The 17,483-nt window shown below is 44.3% G+C and overlaps 1 protein-coding gene across 2 annotated transcripts in view; it reads left to right on the top strand.

Moving 5' to 3' along the window:
• The window catches only part of ADGRD1 (adhesion G protein-coupled receptor D1), a 237,448-nt gene that overhangs the window by 76,468 nt on the left and 143,497 nt on the right, over window positions 1–17,483 (top strand). The window lies entirely within an intron of this gene.

Consider the following 17,483-nt stretch of genomic DNA (forward strand, 5'->3'; position numbering starts at 1 on the left):
ATAATAATGACATTTCATGCAGTAACAGGAAATATTAAATAAACTTCTGGTCTAAGACTGACTCTTTCTAGTTCAAATTAAGAACGTGGTATATTGCAGTGGTGCTTAACCTCTGCCCTGCAGATCAAGTCTGGCCTACGGAGCCATGTCATCTGGCCCATAGGTCCCCCATGGTTCATAGAATCATAGAAGTCAGGTCGGAAGGGACCTTGTAGATCTTCAAGTCTGACCCCCTGCCTGGGCAGGAGAAAAACTGGGCTCAAATGACTCCAGCCAGGTAAGCATCAAGCCTCTTCTTAAAGACCCAAGGGAAGTGGTGCTGGCTCCTACCCTGGGGAAGTTGGTTCCAGATCCTAGCTGCCCTAACTGTGAAGTAGTTCTTATGGATGTCTAATCTAAACTTACTCTCCAACAACTTATGGCCATTATTCCTTGTTATGCCAGGGGGCAATAGGGGAAACAAGGTCTCTCCCAAACCCTTCTGGTCCCCGCTAGTGAGTTTATAGATGGTCACCAGGTCCCCCCTCAGCCTTCGCTTGTGAAGGCTGAACAGGTTCAGGTCCCGCAGTCTCTCATTGTAGGGTCTGCCCTGTTGTCCCCAGGTCATGCGAGTGGCCCTCCTCTAGATCCTCTCAATGTTGTCCACATTCCTCCTGAAGTGGGGCGCCCAGAACTGGACACAGTATTCCAGCTGTGTCCTGACTAGTGTCATGTAGAAGGGGAGGATCACCTCCTCGTCCCTGCTAGAGATACACCAGTGGATGCACAACACGGTCCAGTTAGCCCTGCCAACCGTGACCTCGCATTGTCAGCCCATGTTCATCTTGGAGTCAATGACTCCAAGATCCTTTTCTGCCTTTGTACTCTCAAGAAGGGAGTTTCCCATCTTATAAGTGTGCTGCTGGTTACTACTGCCCAAGTGCAGCACCCTGCACTTGTCAGTATTGAAACCCATCCTGTTTTTGTTAGCCCACCCCTGCAACCTATCCAGGTCTTGCTGCAGTCTTTCCTTCCCTACTAGCATGCTCGCCTCATCCCAAACTTTGGTATCATCAGCGAACTTAAACAGGTTGCTTTTCACCCCATCATCCAAATCACTGATGAAGAGAATGAATAGCGCGGGCCCAAGGACCAAGCCCTGGGGGACTCCGCTGCCCACTTCTCCCCAGGTCAATTATGACCCGTCCACCACCACCCTCTGAGTGCGACCTTTCAGCCAATCTGCAATCCATCTGACTGTGTAGGTATCAATGCCACAGTCGCCTAGTTTCTTAATGAGGATGGAATGAGAGACAGTGTCAAAGGCCTTGCTGAAGTCCAGAAAGACTACATCCACGGCGACACCTGCATCCAGTGCTTTTGTGACCTGATCATAAAAGGCAATCAGGTTGGTCTGACATAACCTGCCCCTAATGAAACCGTGCTGGTTGCCCTTGAGCAACATCCCTGAAGTTGGCTTACCATAGATATGCTCCTTGATGATCTTCTCAAAGAGTTTCCCTAGGATTGAATTAAGACTGATGGGCCTGTAGTTGCCCAGGTCCTCCCTCCTCCCTTTTTTAAAGATGGGGACCATGTTGGCCATCTTCCAATCATCTGGCACCATGAGTGCTCATAAAGCCGTGCCAAAGGCCCTGCAATAACCCCTGCTAGCTCCCTCAACACCTTGGGGTGGTGAGCATATGGACCCGCTGATTTGAACACGTCCAGCCCTTTGAAACTCTCTAACCCGGTCCTCCCCAACCTGAGGTCTAGAGGCGTTCCCCTCGGGTCCATCTTGCATCACAGTGGGGAAATCCCAATCCCTGCCCAAGAAAACAGATGAAGAATTGGTTAAAGAGGTCTGCAACCACCAGATTGCCCAGAGAGTCTTGCAGGGGCCCCACATTTCCCAGTGCTTTCTTCATCCTCCCTATATATTTGAAAAAGGACTTTTTATTATCTTTGATCTTGGACACTAGTCCTAGCTCTATGTCCGCCTGAGCTTTCCTGACAGCCCTCCTACAGGCCCGAGCAGAGGAGGTATACTCCTCTTTGGAGATAGCACCCCCCTTCCACCGGTTGTACGCTGCCTTTTTGGCAATCAGGCACTCCCAGACACCTTTGGTGAGCCAGGGGGGCTTTTGGGCACTCTTGCCCCCCCTTGCTTCTTGTTGGGATGGTCACCCCTTGGGCCCCCAGTATTGTCTCCTTAAGGAACGGCCACTCATCTTGCTGCAGGCCCTTGACACCCTGCACTGGATGGTGAATTCCAGCAAGCGATGATTGCTATCACCCAGGTGGTCAAGAGCCTGGAGGCCTCTTACCAGGTCATCGCCTGTGGCCAGGACCAGGTCCAACAGGGCATTTCCTCTGGTGGGACTGTGCACCTCCTGAATTAAGTGAAGGTCCTGTATCTCAGCCAGGAACCTCCTGGAACGGTCCAACCTGGCTGACTGTTCCTCCCAGCAGATGTCCGGGTAATTTAAATCTGGGAATTTGGCAGCAGGGAGACAGTGGCAGTGTTAATTGCTGCTCTCCCGAGTGCCTGGGGCTGGGTTGGCCCTCCACATTGCACTCCCAGACCAACTCTGTCACTCCTTTGGCCTAGGCAATGGGGTAGGTTGAGCACCACTGATGTATGGTGTTGGAAATTTGGTTAAAATGCGAAGCAGGACCAAGTTCTCAGTGTGTGCAAGTCACTTCCACTGAAGTTAGTAGAACTACTCCAATTTATAGGAGTGGAAGTTCAGGCCTCTAGAACACAATGAAGACATTTTGAAAGTAAAAACCTAAAATCTTAAAATGGTACCCGTCTACAAGTTACTCCTCACTTTGAGCCCAGTATTGCACAGACGCAATCTTCTCTTCCTAAGTCTCGACAAAGCGACTTTCTGAGTCTTTGTTAGTTGTCACCAAGGAATTGTGATGTAATTGGACTGCATGCATTTCCTCCTTGTAAAGCTATATTATATTTTCAGTAAAATTCTTCAAGGAGAATAAATGTTTACATCCAAGTCTTGGCAGATTTTCAATGAAGTGTGGGGGGTGGGGAGAAGGGAAAAAGAGAGGAGGAAAATGATTTAGGGAATAACTTAATAAAACAAAGGAAACTACAGGCCGGTCACCATTTCTCTCAGAGAGACTTTACTCCTAGTTTTGATACAGAAAGACAAGTACAGTGCTTGCAGGTTGAGGTCTGAGGACTGAATTCTTGAAAGTGCTAAGTGTTGCCAACTCCGATTGACTTCAGTGTTTAGTGCTTTATATGGTCTGATCCTAAACCTTGGCTCTCCCTGATGTAAAACACTTAATTAGGGGGGTTGAAAAAGGTACTTAGGACTGCAGCAACACACTATCAAAGGTCCCCATAGCAAGATGGATATGACTGACGAGAGCCCATATTTGCATGCACAACTGAGCATTCATGCATACCAAATAGCTTGTTGTTCATGTTAATGACCACTTGCATATGCATATTCCCACTTGTACAAACCTGCATTTATAACCACAGGTACGCTAGATGCAAGTGTTTTTGTAGCAATATGATGGATACCAATATAAGCTATTACAATACAGCTGTTATATCTTCATGCTTCTGTAGCGAAACAGATATAGCAAAACCACTTCTACTTTAACCCTACTTCATTTTTGATCAAAGTTAGGGTGATATAGCCACTCTCATATTCCTACAGGATCATACAGAGGTTATAGTAACAGCATAACAGTGGCTATGTGTTCCTCACTCTTGTAAGTTGGCTAAAAAGCATGTTGGTCCTACTTTTTGGTCGCTATTACTGAAAGTCACAGGAAGGAGAGATGTAATCTGTATCGCAGGAGTTTTGTTGTTTTTTCTTTTTCTCATTAACTATTGAAATTCCCAGAAGGTCACAGGGACACAGTTACCAGAAGCAAAACCATGTTCACAAGGCATTTCACAATCCAACCTGTTGGTCAACCAGTGCCACACACCTACCTCATTGTTCCCCCTGGTGGGATTGTGAGAGAGAAAAACAAAGTTTTGGACAAATGCAGAGTGGAGCCTAATTATTTCTTTCAAGGAAATGATGATCTCAGCCTTATCTAATTCACTTGGATTTTGTGATCTCATTTTCGTTTGCTTGTTTGTTTATCATTTACAAAACCAAACAGGCCAACCCAAGCAAATCCTGGAAATACCAAACCCCACTGGAAATGCATTAAGAAAACCGTACAAGGAGTTGCAGATATTTGGTATCTTATTGTGGCATTAAAGCTCGTGTCCTGGGAAGCAAGACTGACATAAGTTTACTATAATGGAGACTTGTTCTTCCATTCTTTCAAACTGCTCTTGCAAACTCTTAATTCATCTTAACCAAATTCAGGTGAGGACACACAACCTGGCCCCAGACTGGACCTTTAAATAGTTTCTCATGTGATAGCGATTAGGGAAACAGAAACAATATATGTGCCGAGTGTAAACATGCACTTCATTTTTTTTAAACCAAAGTCATGTCATGTTTGCACCCCTCTGTGTTAGCCTTGTTAGGCAACAAGTTTATTGGCAGGAGTGTTTTAGAAAAGCAGCCACTTTTAAAGAGTTATTGCAGAATATTCCTGGAAAGCAAATATCAAGTAGGCCAACATGGTTCCTATTGCTAATTATGCTCCTTGAGTGAGGAACCAGAAAGATTAGTATGTGGTCATATTTCCATTCAAAGCAGATGAAGTTTTGAATTGTGCTTATAATGTTGTCCTGAGCAAAAGTGAATGAATCCAAGTAAGTAGAGAATGTGGGTGCAATTAAAGAACAGAAGAAGAGACAACCTAACAGCTAAATTGTTCACCCAGCTTTCTGACAGCACCCAGAGCCACTGTCACAACCCTGTGGATCTACACTGCTATGGATTCAAGTTAGCCAGTGGATAGCTAGACAACTCTGAATTTGAGACCCTTATACAAGAGCTCTGTGCTGGCCTGTATGGAGTTCATTAACTAGTGGTAGACTCCATTTCTTCTGGAAAAATATCACTACTCATCCTTGATGTCAAGGTTCCTGTGCATTTTCCCCCCATCCCTTGGGAGACAGGGGGCAAACTTAGGGCCAGGTCTCATGCTGGCCCACCACCTGTCTCTATGGGACAATCCACCCCGTCTCGCCTGTCATGATGTTGCTGTTCCCATAAACGGATGGTAAATGGGAGAGACTGCCCATTACTTGCCCCAGTGCTAGGGGGCGCTATCTGCAGTTCCAACCTCCCCTACACTGCAGCCCATGCTTTGCAGACGGTATCCACATGCTGTAGTCATACTCTGCACCATGACTGGTGCTCCCGGGTCTCACAGGGACTCCCTCCTTCCCTGGAGCAGCAGGTCATTGTGCTCAAACTTCTAGTCTTACTTTCATCCCACACTCAGCCTCTTTGCAGCAGAGGCCTTATGGGAGCCAGGACCCACCCCAGCTCTCTGGCTGAGCCCTCTACTCGGTCTCTGGCCTAAACTACAGCCTCAGGCATCCACAACCATGCCTCTTCCCTACCTGGGACTCCTATTACACCTCCTCTAGGGCCTCTACACCATGCCCCACCCTGGGGCCTTATAATCTTCACAATCAACTTACTCATGGGGCTGGCCCTTGTGTTGCCCTTCAGGCTTACTCCCCGTTTGGCTCTGTTCAACGCACCCTCGGGACTGTACTTCAGGCCTACTCCCATTTGGCCCTACTGTGTGTGGGGCCACACAACCATGCTCCCCACATTACCCCCTCTGAGGTTTCTAAAGTCTCACATCCCTGCTGGGCTCATGTGGCACTCTTCTTGCTATGCCTGGCCCCACTACATTCAAACCTGGGGGTCTTACACCCATCTCATAGGCTCAGGTGGCCGCAGCCGTGCCTGGCCCACTACTGCCTCCAAAGCCCACCCAAAGATGGGGTCTGGGGTTAAGGTACCTCCACTAGGAAGGTAACTGGCCTGGCATTTCCTGGGGACTCCCGCACCACCAGGTGTCCCAGCAGGGTGCAGTTTTAGGTCATGCCTATGACCAACAGCCTCCTGTTCCTACCTGCTGGATATTCCATGCAGCTCAGCCAGGCAGTGTTCCTGCTTGAGCTGCCAGCAGCAAACTGCTGTGTTTATGTAGGCAGCCAGTGTTTTAAAATGGCTGCTGCAATCAAGCACCTGCTGGCTGCTTGACTCAGCCTTTAAAGTGCCCTGCCACACCGTGCTTTCAGATCAGTAAGGTTTTTCCCTCTTTTATACCACAACTTCTTGTGCTAGGTGCAAAGGTGTTCCAGAGGATGCCTCAATGCTAGCACTGAGAGGAGTTCAGTGCTATGGTTACAGGACCTTTAGATAACCAAACCTGTCATCTTGGGAAGTGGTTTGGAGATGCATTGTCTGTTTGTCTCAATATTGTATCAGTTTTGGATCTTCCCTGTATGTATGCAAGAAGCATCGATTCGTCTTGTCAATGCTTTTGGTTGAATTATCTGCTGAAGAGAATGTGTCATGTTTTTTTGGCTGTTGAGTACAATATTAAGAATGAATTTGGGCAACAGAACAAAAAATGTCCTGGGGCTCTGAAAGGTCTTTATATTTTTCTCATTTTTTTTTTGCATGACTGAACCAATTTTTAAATGTCTTTGATATCTGAAATGTGAGTCTTCAGTCCAGGCTATATACTCCTGAAAATAAAAATGTGTCACAGAACACTGATGGATTGCTGACAGCCCCTGAATCTTTCAGGCTAATGGAAAATGATGGCATCCCCTGCATATAGATGCCATTTTTTTTTTTCAATCAAAAATGCGACCCCTCTCCTATTTGTCAAACAGTGTTCTGTATTTGTGGCAGTCTTATAGTCCTGGTGCTCTGAACGGGAAATAAATATACATCACCTAGGTCTAGTTTGTGCTAAATTAAAGTAGATTAAATGTAATACTGTTCTAGCGTGGCTCATGTTGGATGGCTCAAATGAACAATGATGGACTCGTTTATTTATTCTGCAACAAGCAACGGGGTAGTCCAGGAGCTAGACTGCACCTGAAAGATTCATAGTCTTGTCTCTGAATACCCTCTTGCTCTGGAGAGGAACTGAGTTATAACAGACCTACACCTGGGCTTAGCTATCGCTGTCAGCAAGGGAGGGACTGGAGCCCAGAGCTTTTTGTCCTTGCCTGTCAGTGGGCCTGCATAGGTGAAAGGGGAAGGAGCAGCTGAGTGAGAGTCATTCTCCTCCCCTAATCATGCACAAATCCAATGCAGGGCAATGACAGTCTTGCCAGAAGCATTCAGCAGTTCAAGCATTAAGTGGAACTTGTAGCTACCAGCTCTGGGCCCTAAACTGCTATGTGTTGCCACTGTGCCCTATTTCATCTCTGACCTGTTTCAATACAGAGGTGGGGGTATGTCGCTATAAGTGAATGTCCTATATCCTAATAGGTTAGGAAGGAAAGGGAAAGTACAACCGCCAGTGCTTTGCATTTTTGTGAGGTAGATCTTCTTTGCCTATGCCAGACGTTCTGCAAAAAACCCATAAAATGTGAGTTAAAGATAAACATACTTCAAAATGCCTGAAAAGAGGGCTCTTGAACTGAATCAGAAGAGCTGAAGTGTATTCTTGTGTCCTGAGTTTTAAGAATTCAGTATTATTCATTTATTTATTTCTAGCCTGGTAAGTGAGGCAGCAACCACTGCAAAACCTCTGTAATCTTGATATCATTATTTACTGGCAGTGTAACCCACCCAGTCAAAGGAGATCATTTGGTCTGAACTGGCCAGTGAGGGCAGCTCGGACAAGTTAGACGTGCACAATTGTCAGATACAACATGGGAGCTTTCGGCTTCGCTGCTCTGTGCCCTGGGATTTGAATCCACAGCCTTTGAGGAGGAGTAAAATGTATGACATTAGGAGAGTTGCAGCAATGGGAGGCAGTTCCCAGAGAGGCTCTCACTACAAAGGGACTGATCTGGCTGCCATCCCAGCCAGGCCCGAGCAGATCAGTAATTTATACCACTGTGATAATATGTTGCAACGCCAGTAACTTTTTATAACTCCTCTCATAAAACTTCCTACTCAGGTAGGGAAACATTCCTTCATCATGGGCAGTAAAATGATTACTTTCAGATGTCAGTGTGGACTTTTATATTGACCATTTTGCCAAATACATATTAAGATGACCAGATTTTCTAGGCACCAAATCAAGGAGAAGGTGGTTTGGAGAGACAGGGAGAGCAGCCTATGACACATGTGGGATGATACCTGAGTTTGGAGAGTAGATGCGACTGCCACTTGCTCCTCACCTGCGCACCTGTCTTATCTGCAAGTGTGATGTTAAGCGTTGTCTCAAAAATCAATTGGATTTATACTTTAAACTTCGCTGTAATTTCTCAAGAGCCCTGCATTTGGTTTCAACCCTGCAAGTTTTTTTCAGGGTTTGTTCTGCCGGCCCACCCCTCCCTCCCTGCAGGTCAGCTACAGAAATGTAAAGGTTTAAGAAAACTTCAGCGATGTGCAGCAGCCCTTGCCAACATCGCAGTGACTAGCGGTGCCAGGCCAGTCTGCAGCTGGAATGCAGGTTGCTGGGAGTGTTGGAAAACTAAGTGAATTTCCTCCACAAAACGTTGCTGTTATCACTGTAGAAATGAGTTCAATCAATCAAACACCACCAAAATGTCATATCAGGTTAACTGTTTCACGTTAGCACCTATGAAGAACACCTTCCAGGACAAAACTCTGGCAAATTTCTCTGATGGAGTGAACTAACCACTGAACACCCCAGAATTTTTTATTCTATTAATGTCTTTATTTTCTTTTTCCCCCCCACTTGTCATAAAGTAAAACCTCAGCCTTTGCCATTAGTCCTGCAGACCCTACAGATGTCCACACAGCTAGGTTGGCGACACAGGCAGATCTGATGCCAGGGTAAAGGCCTAAAACATTGTTCTCAAAACCGCAAAGGCTGAAAATATAACCTCTTTCATTGTTTGTACCTGTTTCTAAACTACTTGTAACTTTTGTCCTCAAAAGCTTTATTTCTCCCCACCCAAAAATAAAAGGACATCAGCAACCTTTGGATGTGTAATGAAAAAGGGTGGAAACGGTAGTCTGTTTTGGATTGAAATCCTTATACGTCATAATCTCCAGTTTCATTCCCCTTTACGGCTTGATAAAAATGTTAATAGGAGACTTCAGGAAGTCTTGGACTGGACCTTTTCAAGAGCACACTACCTGTGGAAGGCATTTGGAATTGATGCCATACAAGTGAATCGAGCTTTAAGTATAAAATCGATTAAGTTAAAAATACTTTTGCAAGGCCTTTGTAGTAGAATATTTGTCAGGAATAAAATACTGTTAGTCTTTCTTGTATTTGACTCTTCTCTAAATATAACAGCCTCCCTAACATAATTACAGGTTTTGCACAGATCTTTTCCTTAGAATTACCGTGACTTGTCTCTGGTTATGGATGTTGAAATAGTGCAGGATCTTTATGAGAATTCCTTAGAAATACTGGTTCCCCCTCTTCCCTCAATATTTAACAACCTTTGTCTTGCTGGAAGAAAGATGTATTTATATATATTTTCATTTAAAACAGAATTTCCATCTTTTGGGACTCCTTATTTGTTTAAAGTTAAGCATGTGCATATGTCTCTGAAGGATCAGAATCTAAGTACTTTCTACCCAGTTTATAGCAAAACCATTTTCAGAATTGGCACCCTTACTGGGTAATGGTCAGGGTTTAAAGAGGAAACCTCTGTCAGCATCTCATTCATCGATATGGTCTTTCCAGAAAAGCCTTATGGTTCAAATTCTCAGAGATGAGAAGGAAAACATGTGTTGTGACTCTTCTGGATTTGCCCTGAGGGAAAAAAAAGAAAAAAAAAAACCCCCTTAATATTCTAGCGAAGTCAACCTAGAGCTTTTTTTCAGGCACTAAACCTGACTCGAAACAAATGAAAAACTAAATGTAGTTTTTTTGCAGATGCTGTAGAATGGAAATAACCCAGAGAAACAGGCCCTTTGTGGGGCTGTTAAGTTTATTGGTACTATTTGCCAAGAATGGCCAATGTGTAAGAGCAGTCATTTAAATAAATGGAAAGTAGAAGCAGGTCTTCCAAAACAACAATAAAAAAATGTGCTGTATGTATCAGACTAAGGGATATGCAGAAATTAGGTGTTACTTTTTTAAATAAATAAACACCTAATAAAGCCGTACAAGTGGGGTGGAAGTCTGTTTCCACTTGTACTTCTAAATGGTAGTTTTGTAGCAATGTAAAGGGCTGTCTCACTGAGCCACACACCCTTTAGCTTGTCCTCATCCTCCTTACAGTATATATTACCCTCTCATTGCAGCCCAGGGGGTTAGCATCAAGAGGAGCAGCAGAAACAGACCGGGACAATGCCATTGCCTTCCCTGTGACTCTCTCTAACACCAGCTAGCCATGGGTTTCTAGCTGAATATCTTTTGGGGATGTAGACTGGGCATACATATATGCATATACTGGGTGTGCGTGTCCGGTGGGGGATTTTTGGCCTTCCTCAGGAGCAGGGCATTGGCTGAAGCCAGGGCTGGGGCCAGAGCCAGGGTTTTAGATCTCCGTTCTGACACCACTGCCCCAAATTCTTGGGGGTCATTGACACTTCATGTCAATGACAAATGTGAAATGCCTCCAAATACATACAGCACTTTTAGACATGTGATGGACCCCTGTTCCGATGGGTGCCAATTAACACACAATTAATTGCGACTGCTGCAAGTCTGCTGCAGCGTGCTAATTAGCATGCTCCAGCAGCCTCTGCGTCACGTGCGTTCAGTGTCCCCACATTTAAAAATGGCGGCCGGGGTGCTTTAACTAAACTTTATCGAACGAGCTTTAGTTAAGGTACCCCTGCCGCCGTGGTGAAACACGGGGCGCCGAATACACGTGATGCTGCCAACTCAGAGCCACCATGCTGGAGCATGTGTATAGTCACCGATATAGAGCTAGAGCACAGAGTCTGTTCCCGTCCAGCCTGATAGCCAAAGACAGGACATCTGAGCCCTTGCAAAGAGAAGAATTGCTGAGAGCATTTCCCACATGAACTTTGAAGGGGGAATATGTAAAAAGGCAGAATGTACCCCTTAGTAATACCAATTGCAGAAATAAAGAAAGACACTTCTTTTGTGGCAAGGATGTTCTGCGACTCTTTAGTGATTGTGCTGCAGCATACTGTGTGTATTGCCCTGCCCTTGGAACAGTAGGTATGAGCCAAAGATAGGGAGTTGATTTTAATTTTGATATATCGATGTGTTCGTGTCAGTTAAAAGTATATGCAGAGGGCCCTGTAATGCTGCCAGTTAGGCTGTATCAGTTATCATTATATATTTTTCACCTTCATTAAAACCTTGTAAAATACAGGGTTCATGGTCTCGGCCAGTATAAACTGGCATTGCTTCACTACTGTCAATGGGCTACATTGATTTACGCCAGCTGTGGATCCAGCCTAATATTTTTTTAGGCCCTTTTCCAAGAGAAATTACTATATGAGCTTTGCTGAAATCTGGCAGGGCTTTATTTACCACCCCCTGCCTCTCCTTTTTTAATGGCTCTAGTTTGTATAAACTTAAACTAGATGTTGATCTGGTTCAGCAAACAGGATCCAGTCAGACTCTACTGCCTCCACAGGAGGCCTCTTCTTCATGGTAGTGCCTCACAGTTTCACAGGCATATTAAAATGCCGGGGTGAATACTTACAGTTCATGTGCCTCTGAGTACATCTGCATTGTGTTGCTAGCACACCCCAGCAGGTATGTTCCCACTCACATGCTCCAAATCTGAAAATGTGCAAGTGAAGCCATTCTGGGGGTGTCTTCCAGAGCTGCTTACAGGCGTATTTTGAGAGTGACTCTGGGAGGAGACCCCCAGGACACCTCTCCTGGTATGTTAGTGGGTTTTGCACATATAAGCAGGTGCGGCATGGCACACTGGGCTTAGTGTGGAGAGAACCATTGATACCTGGCGGTGACACTAGGGATTACAAGGTGCTCACACCTGATTGACTGCTTTTAACCATGATAACTCAAGCCTCTGTCCATTCAGTCTCGCTTCTGCTCTGTCTTGGCTATGGTTGGAGACAAACTGCAGTTTCTTCCTTCTCCTGTCTGATAGGGAATCCCCATCCACGTCTCAGTTACCTCCTTTCATGGAAAATGCACCCGATCTGGATGCTATTCCCTGCTGAACCCACCCTTAGGTGTCCACAAGTTTGTCTTCTGCTGGAAGAGCATGGCATGGGTCTGGAGAATACAGAAGGCTTTATTAGGTCTTCTGTTTGGAGAGCCCTGGTGAAAAAGGAGCCTCAATTGCTTTGATCTGGCTTTATAAAAACAAAATTCATTACAATGGAGTGTAATCTGGTCTCTCTCTGATCATAGGTTTCATGGGCCACCCACCGTGGCTGGGTAGTCATCTGGATTTTTAGTCAATGGGAAAAAAGAATCAGATGGGCTAAAACATCTGGAAAAAAAGCCTCCAGATAATTATTTTAAATTTCATATTGTTTTCAGCTTTTCCGGCCATTCTGGTGATAACAAAAGATCATTTCAAAAGCCTACAGGATTTTCAGGTTTTCACTGATTCAGACACTGCAGGATGTTTCCAAGAAGATAGGGCCCAGGAGGCCTTTGATTGAATGTGTGATTCTGACAATGTAAGGTTTTTTATTAGCTTAGGAAGGACAGGGAAGAGAGGAGTACTGGAAATTCAAAGCTAGAGAAGTAACAGGGAGAATGCAGCTTGAATTATGGACTAGAAGCACGAGTCATAAATATACTGGGCTTAGTAGTTTCTCTCTGAGGGCATATGAAACTAATTACTCTTCAAATCTGCATAAAATATCTTTCACTTGCTTGGTGGTTATATGTATTGGTGATTTCATCAGTTCGGACGGACAGATAACAATGATGGCAGTTTTCTGCTCTGGACAAGAAGCTCCACAGCACTCAGGGAGCCCTTCTGTTGGCACTCTGCATTATGTCAGCTGGAACAGAGGAGTCCCATAAGAGGGTCCTGGGACATCACTGCAAGTGTCTTGACTGGCAGTGATTTGAATTGATACAGCATTCAAGGTTGTACTTTCGCTCTGCTTGTTGAACTGCTGTTGATTCCAATCCAAAGGTGTCTCTGTTTGAGGTTTTATCATGGTGTCAGGGCTCACAGTTGTATAAGATGTGCATCCATGCCAAATGGACTCCCATGAGAATGGCGAGACATCCACTACCCTCACTGTCATTTGGGGTAAGAAAACTTCAATCTCAATAGCTGTGGCAAAAGTTCACAAAATGCGAATTGCTCTTTTCAGTCGGGTACAATGAGCTTTTTAGGTGAGGAGAACCCATCTCTGTTCCCTGAACGTATTGTCATGGCAGCAAGAAAGCTAAGCTCTAGGAGTTGGATTGACCAGTATTGCTGTGAAGCTGTTAGGGGCCCAGCATAAGGAAAAAAAAATGGAAATATTAGCAAATAAAGATGTCAGTTGTTCAATCAGTCATATATTCACTTGTGGCAGAACAGAACACAATCTGTTTCATGCATTAAACTGCCTGTTCCCAAGGCTCCTCATTCATTTGTTTATAACACAAAACACATCTGTGGAACTGCACTGGCCCCTGGATAGCATGATTTCATCAGGAGTGGTGGAGGAAGGCCAAATGGGTGCTTTTATTTTGCATCAAGCCTGGGACTTTTATCTTGCAAATCAATGCATTCAGCTCTCCCAAGCAGGGCGTTCTGATAGGTTGTGGTAGTTCTTCAAAGTATCTTATTAAACAGTTCTCATATTTAACACAGCCAGACACTTTCAATTATAACTGCACCTGCCGTTAAAACAAAAAACCAAATGGGCTTTGAATGACAAGACAAGATGTTACTTAAAAGAACAATAGCCTGTCACGTACAAAGTATGAGTCTCTTTTATATTTTTCCATGCTCTAAAATTAGCCTTTTCTTGATGGCTCATGTAATTGAATTATAAACAACTTTTTTCTTGGAAATGTTTTTATGCGAGTAGGGTTGTTTGATTACATTAAAATGATTTGCTAAGTCAGGAATACAGATATATGCTGTTAAGAATAAGTGTTTCCATGAAAACATGTGCATAGTTTTTTGTAGAGATGGATGATTTGCTTGGTGTGTCATGACTTTCATTTCATCTTGTTAACAGTTTAGCAACTCTCTGTTACATATTGCCATGTGTGTGTGCCTCATGTGGGTATGCTGTTTAAAGGTACACAAGACACGGGACCTGATTCTCCATGATCCTGCCCCTTGGGCAGCCATTTTTATACCTGTGTAGAACCGATGTCGGATTCCAAGTCGTTAAACTTTAACAGTTGTACAAACGGTGGTACGTGGTTTGTGCTCAGAGCTTGGTTAGCCTGATTGTAACGTCTGTGGCACGCTATGGGTGAGTTGACTAGCCCTTTACAGAGCTAATTAGCCACCCCAACTGCCGCACAGATGAGGCTATGCTGCTTCTCCTTTAGGAAGCAGTCTGCCTAGAGCAGTGCAGTGTGCTTGAAGGCCTTGCTGGCAGAGATGGGTACCATAGCTTTAGTTTCTCTGTGCCCTCATTCCACATCTGTAAAGTATGGATAATATGACTTCCCTGCCTCCTGGGAGTGTTGCGAAGATGAATGCATTAAAGATTGATGGGTGTTGGTTGGACCGTGTTGGTCTAAGGACACAGGCAGACAAGGTCCTTTGGGCCTGATATCTTTTATTAGACCAGCTCTAATAGTTGGAAAAAATTTTCTTTGCAAGCTTTCAGGTATAAACACCCTTCGTCAGGCAGAGGAAGTGGCCACAGTTGTTTTGTGCTCTTCCACACGAGCACCATCGTTTTCTGGTCACTGATGACCTTCATGGACATTGATTAGAACATGGGAAAATATTTACAGCAAGTGTTCTTTGCTGCAACTCTGCCTATTTTTGAGTTATGAAATGTCCATGATAATAGAGAAAGGTTAAATATTTCTTTAAAGAAAGGCCAGTGAAATATTCAGGGATTTTATTTGCGGGCAGTGACTTTGGAAAAAAGTAATACGAAAGTTTGCCACAGTGCATAACATTCTTAAATTTTAGGTCGGGGCACTTGCTTGTGATTGGCCATATGACAAACACAGTCTAATACGAGTGGACAGGCTCGATACAATAGATGGCAGCTCTAGTTGTCATTTCCTGACAGCTTGATGTTACTGTCTTGGTCCAGGGTTAAGCAGAAAGTAATTTCCCTTAGAGACAAACCAGTTAGTTTCTACGGGTGCTTGTACACGTGATGGGGGTTTAGTCCTTAGGGTTGTATTCTGTGCCCCCTACACTGAAATGATAGGTTTTTAATTGAAACCCACTATTTCAGTTTAGGGGTTTCCATCTTTGCTATGGTGAGGGGCCTGATCCTTATTTTTCTTTACAGCGGAGCCTCTCTCTTTCACGGGAGAGGTGGGCAGGCTCCGCTGCGGGAGCAGGGCGGGGGGTGGATTCAGGCATCAGCTGAAGGCAGAAGCAGGGAGGGGCCCGATCCTTTTTTTCTGAGGAGCCTGCCTGCGTCTCCTGCGGCCAGGGGGCAAGCTGACTAATGGCTGCAATACAACACTGCAGACTAAACTAGATCAGGATGTTGTTTAGTTTGCAATAATGCAAACTCATTTTAACACCCCCCCCAAACTCCAGTATGTTTACAGTGTGCCACCATTAAGCCACGTAAAGTGACATTTTTGTCACATGTACGTGGTAATGGTGTCACGTGTACAAGTGTCCTACAGTAACAACGTGCCTTACCTTCTAGTTAAGGATTAAATAGAAACCCCCTCTAATTTTTCTCTGAGGGAGCAGCTCCATTTCTATATGCTTTGTCCGATTCAAGCCCTATTGAAATGAAAGGAGTTTTTTATGCACTTCTTTAGGCTTTGCCTTAGATATACAACCACTGATCCGATCTAGTAAGTAGTTTCTCCGGACCAGAAGCTGAGATGAAGGAAATAGTATGGAGAATTCATTTGGGTGGAGTTTAGGGCAGGAGACTAGAACAGGGGCTGAAAACACAAGGTCAGGCAAGAGTGGTCTGAAGGAGAGCACAGAAAGTGGGGCAATGACTGAAGATGGGAAATCAGCGTGAAAATTATTTTTCTGTCTACACTGCAAATCCTGTACAAATTGGCTGGTACAGATGCAAACTTTTCCCGAAAGAATGGTATCCTGTATTTCATCTGGGGCTTTGAATGGTGTGTATGTGAAGCAACAGAATCCAGATCCAGCCTAAAAAATTGGACGAACTGTATTTCTGTTTGAGCTAGCAATGTCCCCCACCAGCTCCGTTAGCCCAGGAGATACCAGGATGCTTTGCATTTACCTTTATTTACTGATTATGAGACCTTGATAACTTGTGCCAAAACACAGCGAGTCAACAGTGAATGTATGGCATTAATTCACAAGGGCTGGTTCCCTCTTAAGAAACTGAATTGTTATATAATCCTCCTTTAAAAATTATCCAGGAAATTCAGAGAGCCTGGTTGGTATCCAGCCCTGACTGAAGTGTGAAATTAGCTGATTTGCAGACCAGCTCCAATAAATGCCAGGTTACGTAAAAAAGACGTATCTGGTGGTTGGGAGATGCTTAGGCTTGCTATTCACCACCGAGTTCTGCTGGCATTGCTATGTCAGTTAGGTGTATGATAAAAATCACACGCCTAATATACAAACAATGCAGGCAAATCTGTTTGCACAGACACAGGCATACCAGCCAAAGAACATTTCCCCCCCTCTTGGCAACTTTTATGGTATAACTATATTGATAGAGCCTTTCTAGTTAGACTAGGCCTCAAACTAAAATGGGCATTCAGACTTATTGCAGTACTTCAGGTCCCTAGGTCCAGGGTGCAATATGCTCAAATATAAGAAGTCTCCTGTTTTGACCTTCTGGAAATTATATGTATAGCTTAACTGAGATCCTCCTTTTAGATTGCTCTGCTCAGAAGTGCAATTTAAACTAAAAGAAGCTGTTTTTTGAAAAGAGAACTAGAAGATTTTCAGCTGTCCTACTGTCACTTTCAGTTTCCACGGGGTTGTTTGTGCTCAGTGATTTTGGATAAGAGTGAAACAGGATGAACAAATGCCAGTTGTTTGATTTAATTAAATCAAGCAAGAGATTTTTTTCATGTAGCTTTATGGGGAGTTCCACACATCAGATCCTGATTATTAGCTTGATCCATCTCATGCTAAAGCCTTATGGTAATCTTTCCGCTTGATTTAGTGAATACTGGTTCAAGCTCTAAATCAACTATGAGCATGATCCAGCACAAAGACTCAACACCTCTAACTTGCACTTCACGCAAATGGGAGTTGTCAGGAGAAACACAATATCTGTTGGCCTTGATCCAATGGCTTCATCTACGCTAATACATGACATTTGGTACACAAATCTCCTAAGTGGTGACTATGCTAGGATTCACACAGTTGCCAATTCTGTCACAGCTGCACTGATAATAGT

The sequence above is a fragment of the Crocodylus porosus genome, unplaced genomic scaffold (genome assembly GCF_001723895.1).
Source record: "Crocodylus porosus isolate Cpor-Errol unplaced genomic scaffold, CroPor_comp1, whole genome shotgun sequence".
Classification (NCBI taxonomy): Eukaryota; Metazoa; Chordata; order Crocodylia; family Crocodylidae; genus Crocodylus; species Crocodylus porosus.